This window comes from Mauremys reevesii, linkage group 2, assembly GCF_016161935.1.
Source record: "Mauremys reevesii isolate NIE-2019 linkage group 2, ASM1616193v1, whole genome shotgun sequence".
Lineage (NCBI taxonomy): Eukaryota > Metazoa > Chordata > Testudines > Geoemydidae > Mauremys > Mauremys reevesii.
In genome coordinates, this window is record NC_052624.1 from 151,694,620 (window position 1) to 151,706,931 (window position 12,312).

Sequence of the window (12,312 nt, forward strand, 5' to 3'; positions counted from 1 at the left end):
AGTCCTGCCAGGGAATCTCTGCTTTGCCCTGCACCTTACGCCTGCAGAGATTGGATGTCATTGGCCCTGCAGCAGTGCAGGAAGCCTTATGGAGTCCCTTTGCAGCCCAACAGAGACCCCTGGCCGGGGCAGAGGAGGATGCACACCCATCTGCCGGGAAGCCCACTTCACTGCTGAATGGCTTCTATTCCTCTCAATTATTCAAACTCCTGTTGTATCCAAATAAAATCTGTCTTCCATGCTATTCAGATAATTGGGAGTATGCCACATATTTCTCTGTGTGTGTGTGTGTGTGTGTGTACATACATTATAAAAATGTGTGTTGCAGCCAATATTTATCTTATGTAGCATCCAAAGACCCCAGTCAGGATTAGCCCCCTTGCGCTAGGTGCTGTACAAACACAGAGATGAAACAATCTCTGTGTTTATCAGTGTGTGTTTAAAATAAGAGCTAGTATGATACATACATACATCAGGCTACATTGCTTTTGGAATGAAGGGTAAGAGGGTGCTGAATTAATTCAGGAAGGGAGGAAAGATGAAGAAAAGGAGCCAAAGGTGAAATGACACAGGACAGAGCTAGGAAAAAATACAAGTTGAACTGACTGGAGTTATGTGGAGGTTTTTTTTGGGTGTAAAATAGGAATGAAGCACTGGTCAATCCAGGCCATTATGATGATTATTTTTTTATTATCATCATAACATGTAGGAGGCCTAGTCATGAACCAGACCCCACTAGGCTAGACACTGTACATAGAAGATGCTTTTTCTATTTTTTAAGTAATATTATTTGGCCATGGGTGTAGTTTGGAGTGGTCTGGGAGGGGCGCCCCCTCCCAAACTGCAAGGCTCAGACAGGCATGGGATTTGGCATCTGCGTGGCCCCGTTGGCCTGACTGAAGCTCCTCCCCACCCCCTGCCCACCGAGCAAATATACAAGTCAAACTACACCTACACATTTGACTAATTCTGTGTGCTGTTTTGTAGATCTGGTTGGAAACTTTCTGAGGGAACATTTTTGCCATTTGAAAATACTGATTCAATTCTATCAAAATGTTTTGACCACAGATGTTTTGGGGAGATGGAAGAGATTTCCTTTCATGGGAAACTTTGAAATGTCAATGTTTTGTTCCGGGTAGGAATGAATTTTTTTTATTTATTTTTTTCTCTGTTCTTCAGGAAATTCTACATTTCAGTCAGCTCTACTATTTTTGTTTTGAAAACAATCAATTTTTAAAGGAGGCTGAGAAATATGATTGTAAACTATAATTCATGCATCAAAACTGCATTTAAGATAGAGAGACTTAGAATGTGATGCTGTCTATATTTACAAATGCAGCTTTTCAGACAAGCAGTGGCACAACCAAGAGGTCCCTCCCCGTCCTCCCCCGATTTCTTCCTCTTCATTTTTCTTTTCCCACAAGGTCTGTCTAGGAACAAATAATTTTTATTTTCTGCATCCCTCCCCCACATCAGCCAGTTATCTTTGCAATCAGAGCCTCAGGCTGACATAACTCCCCGTTATGTGATTTTGTTTGTACAGGTTACTTCTTCATTAGGAAGTGTTAACTATTGAGAGGGACTCCAGTGTCATTACATAGGGCTACTGAAGTCTGCAAAATTAAATTGAACCACACTTCGCTGTGCTAGAGATGTTCTAAATACTGGGCCATATTGTCTTGTGTCCATGGGGAGGTGCGTGTAGGGAGCCCTTATCCTTCCCACCCCACCCCAGGAGGCAGAGAATGCTTCCCCTGCTTCTTCCCTGAGCCTAGGTTTGAAGGTGAGTAACATTTAAAGCCAGATCCCTGTGTTCCCTTCCCGCCTGCCACTACCTAAGGCAGGTATAGAGGAAGAACATTTTTTTATTAGAGATGGTTGGAAAATTGATTTTCTGTCCTGTGAAAAAGTTGGAGATTTAAATTTCTTGAATTGGGATGGAAAGTGAAAATTTTAAAATTATTTCCAAGGTGATAGCAAGCAGAATCACCTGGGTGCTGTTTTCCCCCAGCAGTTGCCTGCCTTCAGAAGTCAGTTAAGCCTGCTGTATCTGCAGACCAATTTTTTTGACTCAGCAGGCAAGCACTTTATATGGGCATTTTGGGATTATGCAAAATAAACCATTTTTTTGCAAGCACTTAGCTCGTCATTGTTGGTTTTTTTTCACCATTCTTCTTTGTTGACTAAATTTTTTTTTCCAGTTGTGAATAAGGAATAATGGAACAAACAAAGCATTGTACGATCAGTAAATATTGTACTACATGGAAGAGAGAGCAAATAGAAAAGAAAATGGAATTACATAGCTTTACAAAATGCAGATATGCCAGCAGTGGTGTCAGGCGTAAGTGGCAATATTTTCTGTCATTTGTGTTTGGTTTCTAGGGTGGACTGATGTCTTTTGCTTTAATTCCCTAATAACTTGTTATTGAACTTGCCGTCAGTCATGGAATCCATTGCTGTACATCTTTGCTAAGAGCCTCTGAGTCATTACAAGAAGTTCTTAATGCAAACACTGTATTTATGCACACAGTACAAGAGGTGGCAAGATACAGCCCTCTTGGATCAGAAACACAGTAAAGGTGCACAACTTGTGCATCTCAAAGGTAACTTTAACCCCGTGCTAAATTCCAGCTCATTTTGCAGGATATTTGAGGTGCAGCAGAGAAAGTAGAGTCTCTCTGCATCTGTCATCTAGGTATTTAAATAGCCTCTCTGCCTTTGTCTGGAAGGAGGGGTTTAATGTGGGCCTGTGGACACAATTGACTCTGTCCCACTGCACCTGAAGCAGATACCGTGTGTGGAGAGGGGTGTTAAAAGGAGAGGGCCCAGCTCAATTTGGAGCTGATCAGGAGGTAGACCAGAACTCAGCTTCTTCCTTGCTGAGGGAATCCTGGTTTCAAGCAAGAGTTTTAGAAAGCTTGTTGCCCGGAAGAGAGTCCTGGCGGATGGGACGACGGGGCACAAAGAGGCGGACTGAAGGCATGTTTGCTTGAAGACAGATGGCTCTGTTTTTGAGTTCTTATTGTTCCTTTATTTTTAGAATTTAATACCCCAGAAGGGGTGGGTCTCAAGCATGCCTTAGCCAGAGAACTAGCGCATCACTGCATTGCACCCCATTTGAGGCAGCAACCAACCACCAGAGATGCTGCCACACAGTGAGTAGTACCCTGTCGGTCCACAAGGGGGCACCGTGGATGTGGGCCCAGTAACAGCCTTCATCACCATAGTAACTAAGCCCTTCTTATCAATTTTGCCCTTAAAATAGTAGTAGTGTCCCCATTTTGTAGAGCTAGGTAACCGAGACACGCTGAGATGCAGTGACTTGCCCAAGGAAGTTTATTTCAGAGCCGGAAATTGAATCCAGACTCTTTAGGTCCCAGCCTCCGCCGGCCGTAACCTTAAGACTCTGCTTGCTATTCTTTCCCTCCTGTCCTGTGACATTGCTCCCATTTCTGCACCTGCGCCAGGTTCCGACTGCTAGTGTAACATGCTTTGTACAGCGTGAGTCGCGTCCTCCTCTAGTGGTCCTGCTCCTGCTGCCAGCTAGTTGAGTTCTGCCGCTTCAACAGAAGGAATAAGTCTGTACTACGTGGTGCTGAAGATCCCAGGTTTGCCCCCTGCAGGTGACCAGTGGCAGGATTCATTTGACTAGTGTTTCTAGAGCTCTGAAAGTTAATATGCCCACCAAGTGAGTCTGGCAATCCCTAGCCCTCCAGCACAATTCAGCTGGCATTTGGCAGTAGCAGCAGGGGAGTGAATAACATTCAGCCACTTGGGAATGACTGAATGTACTGTATCAACTGGCCTCTCTTCTCATTATGTCTGTGCAACATGCTGGCTAACTGGGTGGTTGGTTCACTGTCCACACTGGAAAAAAGAAAATAAAGCTTCCCCTCTCCCTCCTCTTATTTTAACATGGATTAGCTCACCTGTGATACGATATGACATGGCAACTCTGGTTTTAACCTGGGTTAGCAACTCCAGTGTAGGGAGACCTGGGATTGAACAGGAGCTGCTAACACAAGTTAAAAGCAGAGTTGCCGTATTGTCATTATTTTAACATGAGTTAACTGGCTGAATGCACCTTTTTTTCCCCCTTCAGTGTAGGTACATAAAATCATGAGTGATGTGGAGAAAGTGGATAAGGAAAAGTTATTTACTTATTCCCATAATACAAGAACTAGGGGTCACCAAATGAAATTAATAGGCAGCAGGTTTAAAACAAATAAAAGGAAGTTCTTCTTCACGCAGCGCACAGTCAACTTGTGGAACTCCTTACCTGAGGAGGTTGTGAAGGCTAGGACTATAACAATGTTTAAAAGGGGACTGGATAAATTCATGGTGGCTAAGTCCATAAATGGCTATTAGCCAGAATGGGTAAGGAATGGTGTCCCTAGCCTCTGTTTGTCAGAGGATGGAGATGGATGGCAGGAGAGAGATCACTTGATCATTGCCTGTTAGGTTCACTCCCTCTGGGGCACCTGGCATGGCCACTGTTGGTAGACAGATACTGGGCTAGATGGACCTTTGGTCTGACCTGGTACGGCCGTTCTTATGTTCTTATGACATACCCTTAGGAGGCAGGGTCCTTTGCAACTACTACCCAGTTAAGAGTTACTCCTATAGCTCACTTGCTGTGCTGAAGGTCCCGGGTCTTCTATCTACTCATAATGGAGATAGTTACATATGTCCTGTGCAGATATGACTTAGAAAAGCTACTATAAGCTTGGTCCCACTCATCCCTCCCAGCACTGCTCTGGTGGGGAGAAGGGCTAGAAATTGGCCCATATTGAGTGTATTTTATTTAATAGTTTGGTGGTGGTGTTTATATTCTCTCAATAGTAGCTCAGAACAGATGTATTGCCACAGAAGTGGAATCTGCTTTGGACTTGTACGTTGATTCTGGAATACAGGGATTCTGTCAGGTAAACATTTGTGAATTCGCACAGCTCTCAAGATTGCTGCTATCATCTTGATGAAATAAATACAGGACTTTGATTGGTGCCTCCTGGGAGTCAGGAGGCTGGGGAAATGACTTGAAAACTCTCTCTCCATTTTCCATGAGTGCCTCCATGAGGTGAGAAGACACAGAAGCAGCTGTCCCACAAACACTGAGCAGCAAATTTCCCTGACAAATTTCCCATCCCTCCCATCCATGTTCCAATGACCAGAAAATTGGAAGGCTGTACTAGCTGAAGAGGGAGGAAAAGAAAAAAAATGACTGGCTTGAACCATAGAGCCTGTACAGTCTTGGACTTTTAAAATTCCACCTATTGCAGGAAAGGAGTGAAATATATGTGGCAGTATCATCCAGTGGATAGGGCACTGGACTGGGATTCAGTTGGTCTTTAATTTCCAGCTTTGTTACTGACCCCTTGGGTGACCATGTGCTCCTAACCCCCTTAGGCACTTTCAGAAAATTGTCCTTATATGGACTGCATTTCCAAATGTTTAGTGACTTTGGGTGCTTCCATGTTTGGGAGCCCAGCTTGAGACACTTACAAGGAGTCTGATTTTTCAGAAGGTGAGAGCTCGGTATTTATTAAAAATTAGGCCACTTCAAGGTGTCTCCTGTTGAGCACTGAAAATCACTAATCGTTCAAGACCTCTGCTTTTTCTCCTATGCTGTGTATCTATATTCCTGGTCCCAGGAAGCTGATGGTGGGTCCAGCCCACAGATAAGAGTGAGTGTGTGTGCTATGTGTATATAGATATGGGTGTATATAATACACACAAACATACACATACATGCACAACATTTGCATTTTTTCCTGATATAAAAATCTGTGATAAGCTCTTGTGTTATTTTTTACATACTTTCAAGTTATCAAATATATCTGTAGAGAATTTGCAATCTGGATGTTTTTTAAATCTGTGGAGGTTAAGGTTTTTTGTTTGGTGTTTTAATATGGCTCAGTCATAATAAGCAAATGAAAATCTAACTAATTCTCTCTTTGCTATCAATGTTTGTCACTAGTTGGCAGTGAGATTTCACTTACGTTGTCCACTTAGTGAGTGGCAGTAGGAAGCGCTAAGACCTGGCAAATATCACATTGGCAAAATAATGCCTGACTCCTTTTTAATGCAAATTAATGATGCACAACAGCAGTGAGAAACTTGTAAATCTGGAAACAAGGAATGCAGCACATGAGCAATTAATGGATATGCTTCTTTTATTCTCAAACACACGTGTGTTATTCCATGTAGCACATTAGTCAGAGAGAGGGAGGCTGGTTAGCAGTTGAAGTATCCCACTTGGAGAGTGTGGGATGAGTTAATGCCCTAAGGTCATTCAAATTCAGAGAACCATTATCCTTTCTACTGCCTCTTAGCTACTTTAAAAGCAAAAGAACAAGTTGTCTTTTATTTATATATAGCATTGAATTAAGGAGTGTCAAAAAATACCAATAAGTGAGCCCAGAGCGACGAAATACAACCTGTATTCCATACACCTTTAGAGGAGGAATTCTGATGAGAGATCGTCAGTTGTACCTTACATTTTTCTTGCATAGTTTGCACAATTGCTACAGTATAGATGAGCAGGTGTATTTTAGCCTCTGTACTGCTGTTGTCCATAGGAAATACAGAACTGGACAAAATCTGTCTATTTGTTGTTGTTTCTGTGCTCTAGACTTCTAATGTCAGACCCTGTTGTGCCTCTGTAAACTGCCATAGTCCCAGTGACCCAGAGTCCCAGTCCATGAGAAATGCCAATTTTTGAAGATTTGTTTCTGTTTTTTTCTTGAGGCAGGAGGACAAAACAAAGAACCACACAATTAACAAAGTTTATTTGGTTTAGTTGCTGCAAACTGGAAACAAGAACTTTTCAATTTTTTTATTAAAACTAAAAAAAAAAGAGTAGAAAATTTTCAATAAAAGAGTATTCATTTTGTTTACATTTTTCATGGAGGGGGGGAAATCATGACAAGTGGTAGTTGCAATTGTTTCTCTTGATAACTAGCACTTGTTAAGTACACTCTAGCAGTTAACTGGTTGGCCAGATATTACCTTTCTCCAACTCATTTGGACTTCTACCCTTTGACTTTCCTCTGTGCAGTGTCTTCCTGTCTCTTTTTTCATTCCTTATTAAAAACCTGAAATAAAGTCAATTGAAATCAATGGGAACATTCTGGCTGTAAGGGATCATTTCTGTGAATCTTTCATGTGTGAAACTTCCACTGACCTCACTGGGCATATTGCTGCCAGGGAGTTTGCAGGATGGGACCCCACAAGCATGTCACATGTTCATCTTATAAAAATCTCAACTGCTGGTGTGCCTCAGTTTACCCAAATGCATAGGAGGGGACAATGATTCTTATGTTCCTCATGTTGGCGTGTGACAGATATACCAGTTTCCTGCAGTATCCTTGGGAGACTTTACTGAATTAAGTTTGAGTATTTTGGGGATCATTGTATTAAATGAATATGTAACCTTTCAAGGTGGGAAGTATGATAGATCTAGGGGTTCAAAGGACTATACTGAACAATATGCCAGACAAGAATGGACTTTTGGGACTGTGGATAAGTGATTTTCCTGGGGATACTTAGGAGAGGGTAATGCAAATTCCTCACCTCTGGTTATGCAAAAAACAACCTTTTGAGGCTTTGCCCTGAGGGGAGAGTGATTGCCGATTACCTGTTCCTGAATGTTGGAGAACATAGGCCCGAGCTGTCTAAATAAACAGGTTGTTTTGCCCGGTCTGTGTTCTAGCTCTGAATCTGAGACGGCCATGAACTTGTAACAACAAGGAAAACGCAGTTGTGGGTTTTGAAGGACTAACACCTACCGGAACCTGAGGTTGAAGTTGAGGGTTGATGTTCATTAAGCTTTGTAGTTTTTTCTTTGTTTTTAAGATGTTTTCTCCGTAATTCTTTTGCTGTAAGAATAAACATGCTTGCTCCTAAGGATCTGTGTGGTAACTTGTTACTCCTGGCAATTGCTCTGTTCATAGCCTTTAGAGAAACAGCAAAGTGCAGGTGATAGCCTGTTCAGGAAGTCTGGCATGCTGGGGATGTCACAGTGTAGGCAGGGAACTTGTGCTGCCTGTTAAAAACCCTGGTCAGAAGGGAGTGAGACATGGTCTTTGCCCAAGAGAGGTGACCGATGAGGAGCCGGGAGCCTAAAGTGGGTGCCTGGGGTGGATACATGTGCAGTTGCCGTGAAACTGTGACAAGGTGATGTGAGACTTCGTTATTCTTGGTAAAGTGCTTTGGGAACTTTAACTACGTGATGCTATAGGAGTGGAAAATATGCAATTCAAACATGGGACACCCCCTCCCGCCCCGATTAGGACGGAAGGGAGTTGGGAACATCTGTGTGTGTAATACTGGACAGTCGCCACCCACTTTTTTCATTCGGTAAGAGGTGTTCTGCAAGCTCTTTTAGTCCCTCGAGAGCCCCTACTATTGCAGCAACAACCACCTGGCCCTTGGACTGTGCAGAAAACCTTTCGGTAACTCCTGCTGTATTAAAAATAACAGAGGTCACCAAGTCAAGGGTTTCACTAGGTTAAACACTAGGTTTAAACACTAACTACCCTTCCTGCAAGGAATGAAGCTCTGCTTTCCAAAACCAGTCCCTGCTGAATCCTTTAAAATACCTTCACTCGGGTTTTTCTCCAGCTAATGTCAGACTGAGAGCTCTGCAGTTCACCACTGTAACACAACAGACTTTCTCTCTTCATTAATTGGCCTAGGCAACTCCCTAGTTTCCTGAAATATGGAAAGATACAAAAATTCCTTGTATTCATAAAGTTCCTCTTCTCCTAATGGACCCCACGTCAGTTTACAACCATCTATCTATCTAGATTTTTATTCGCTTACCCATCCCCTTGGTATGTGAGCTCCTTCCATCAAAAGTAAACACAAACATCTCTCCCCTTTCAGCTCTGAGAGCACAAACAGGCCTATGTTGTTGTTGTGTGACTGTTTTTAATATTTAAAGGCTGAGGATGCTGACGTGTTTGGGATGCTTATTGCTTATAATCTAAGTAAAAAAGATGGGCTTTAGGTTCTGGTTCTAGTTGGTGGGTTTCATAGATTCAGGCAGGAAGAGACCATTAGACCACCCAGTTTGATCTACTGTGTAACACAGAGCACCAAATTTCACTCAGCTGCCTCTGTATTAAGACAAAAAACTTGTATTTGACAAGTTCTATAGTCCTGGTTCAGATCCTGTCAAAATTCTTTTGTCCTGCAGATATGAGGGTTTCCCCCCCTGTTTATTGATGGCTTTTCTTCTTCCAGTGAAGCAAAGCTGTTATGGGAGGGCCTCATCAAGGGATCGGTGATTGCTAAGGTAACTGGAACCAGTATTAGGCAGCAATTTGAATATCAGTGCTGTGCCCTGGACCTGGGCTATGAAAGACATCAGTTGTCTTCAGTGGGCTTTGGGTCAGGTCAGGTCCTTTATGCTTGCATAACCAGTGAAGTGCAGAGCGCTCAGAGAGAGCTTCAGGATGCCATTCTGAAGATGTGATGAGCTCCTATCCATCTTTTTTATTTATGGACCCTCTAATAGAGCAGATAACAGTTGTCCCATCAAGAAAGGGTTAAATAACTCCCATGGTCACAATCAGCCCTAACCTGCAGCACCTGTGTGACTTGTCAGGCCGTGGGGTGGGCCCTTAAAAAGGAGACACTCAGGTCAGATAGTATGGTGCTCTGAGACATGCTGAGCTAGAGCCAGGGTGCTGGGTTATTTGCTGAAGAACAGCTTGAGAGTACCGCCAGCCTGAACCCCCTGAGGAAAGAGGATTTGTGTCTTTTTTTTGTTGAAATCCCCAGGGCTAACTTTTGGGCTTTTCCCAAGCAGAAGGGAGGGGAAAGAAAAGACTGAGAGACTCCTTCCCCGTCCTTTGCATGAGGGAGGGAGACTGTCCACTCGCAGGCTGTGACACTATTGTCCTCTTTGTTTTGACTGGCTTATATATCCACACGTACCCAGAAAGGGGTAGACTTGGTAGGAGGTACAGCTAGAGGGCTACACCTCATGACTGGACCAGGGTCGACTCTAAGGAATGACATACGAGGTAAGTGAGCTGCCTGCCTTCACCCCCAGGGGGCAGCCTTGAGACATAAGCCTTGACAGGCCCAATGACCATAGTCGCTGAGCACTTCACGGTAATGCATGTGTTTATCCTCACAAAACTCTTTTGTGTGGTAGGGCAGTGCTGTCATCCCCATTTTACAGCTGAGGAACTGAGGCAGAGAGAGAGAGAGAGACTGAGACTCATCTACATTGTGATAAAAGAGCAGTGGCACTGCTGCAACTGGTCCATATCAGCTGACTTGGGACCAAGGGGCTAAAAATTGCAGTGTAGACCTTTAGGCTTGAGCTGGAGCCTGGGTTCAGAAACCCCTTGAGAGGGCTGGGTCTCAGAGCCCAGGCTCCAGCCTGAGCCCGAAACTGAACATCTCCACGGCAACATCTACATCAACCCTGCAGCCCACACCCCAGTCAGTTGACCCAGACTCTGAGATTCAGTGCCACAGGTTTTTTTATTGCAATGTAGACTTACTCATGGAGCGTTTGTGGTGGAGCTGGGAACTGGACTCAGGTCTTCTGTTGCCTGGCCCAGTGACGTATCCACAAGACCTTCCTTCTTTTTAAACCAAACCTCGACTGACCTTTATAGAAGCTCTCAAAAGTTCTTACCCTGAGGGTGTTGCAAAACTTAGTTTGTAAAGCGTCTTGAGTTCCTTGGGCAGAAGTGCAAGGATGATTATTATTATTACTAATAACAGATGAGCCCCTGAAACAATCTAATACAGTAGAATGAATTAGCATGAAGGAAGCAATCAACAACAACAAACCAAACCAGCAAAGCCGTTGTTGCCTTGGGCAACATATACAGCTGGTGGTCTGACAGATGTGACAGATGAATCCACTGATATTCCTCTGTCATTTCCATTGCAAATTAAACTGTCTCCCATGTCCTCATAACAGCCATCTCTCTGCCAGAAATCACCTGCAGCATTAACTTGCCTGTCCCGGTTGAACTGTCTTTTCCCACTTCTACAGGCCAAGTCCACGCTTGATGTAAACAGGTGCAATTCCCACTGAAGATTTGGATTCTCTTCAAGGATTTATCTGTGGAGTAGCAGATTAAGCACCTGTCCCATTATTGCACTATCACACACAAGTAGAGCTGAGCGAAACTTTTTGACCAAAATGTTTTTCACAGAAAAAAGTAGATTAAGTGACATTGAAACTTTTCAGGATTTTTTTTCAAAATTGCCAAATTGTTCTTGTAGTAATAATAATTAATAAATAATTAAAAAAAAACAAAAGTAAATGTTTTGTTTCAACGTTTTAAAAAAAATAAATGTTTCGTTTTTTTCAATTTGAAATAACTGTTAATTTTATTTTTTTTAATTTAAAATGTTAAAAAATGCTGAAAATCAAAATGATATATGTTGGGATTTTTTGACCCCAAATGAATTGTTTTTCAACATTTGCATTCACTGAAGCTTTAGAAAAATCTCATTGTGGTTTGACCCCCAATTTTTTTTTTCAAGTCATTAGTTATTTCCAGGGAACTGAAAAATCTGTTCACCCAGTGCTACATGAAATCCCAAGTGAGATCATGGCCCCATTGTACTAGGTGATGTAAATAAACATGATGAGACAGTCCTTGCTCCATGGAGTTTACAGTCTAAGTTAGCAAGACAAATGATGCGAGTAAAACAAAGGCACAAAAAGATTAAGTGAATGTCAATGTCACTGAACAGCTCAGAGCAAGAACTGGGAATTGAACTTCTGATTTCTAGTCCAGTGCCCTATATACTGAAACACGTTACCTCTCAGTAGCTAACTGCCTCCCGTTGATCTGAGTTCTGTCAGGAGGAGCTTGCTGCCAACAGAATTTCATATACACAGTAATCTGGGGAGTGAGGCACCTCTGGAGAAGTGTTGTAACAAGTCACAGGAACTGGGAGATCAGATGGGGCCAAGGTTGATCCCCACCTAGCCTCTAAGGTTGCTTGTATTTTTAATTTACATTCAGTGGGGTTTCACATGCTTTCCACCAGGTCTGAAATTGGTTCGTAGCCTGTAAATGGTTTGTGGGATGGTGCTAATCTGATGCAGAGTTTGAACTAATTTTCTCTTGCTTAGCAATGCTTGACCACTGAGTTACCGTTGCAGATGTTTAATAACACTGTGACCAAACTGAATCTAGAACCTTTCCATTTGAGGATGCAGGGATTAGAGACATTAATTCAGCCTTGTGATAACCCATTTGCAGGAAAGGGTTAAGACATCCTTTTCAGAGAAGGGATAATCATGTCACAGAGACTTGAAATGATTTG

The 12,312-nt window shown here is 42.8% G+C and overlaps 1 protein-coding gene across 27 annotated transcripts in view; it reads left to right on the plus strand.

The window, feature by feature from the left end:
* The window catches only part of LRRTM4 (leucine rich repeat transmembrane neuronal 4), a 726,983-nt gene that overhangs the window by 61,828 nt on the left and 652,843 nt on the right, over positions 1-12,312 (plus strand). For 3 of the 27 annotated variants that reach the window (XM_039527425.1, XM_039527428.1, XM_039527430.1), the window contains 2 exons: positions 2,202-2,341; positions 3,041-3,155. The exons of 23 other annotated variants lie outside the window; for them this stretch is intronic. The gene's annotated coding sequence lies outside the window, so the exon portion shown is untranslated. Of the gene's footprint in view, positions 1-2,201; positions 2,342-3,040; positions 3,156-3,467; positions 3,624-12,312 lie in introns of all 27 variants that reach the window. One more of the 27 variants, XM_039527426.1, reaches the window with a different exon arrangement.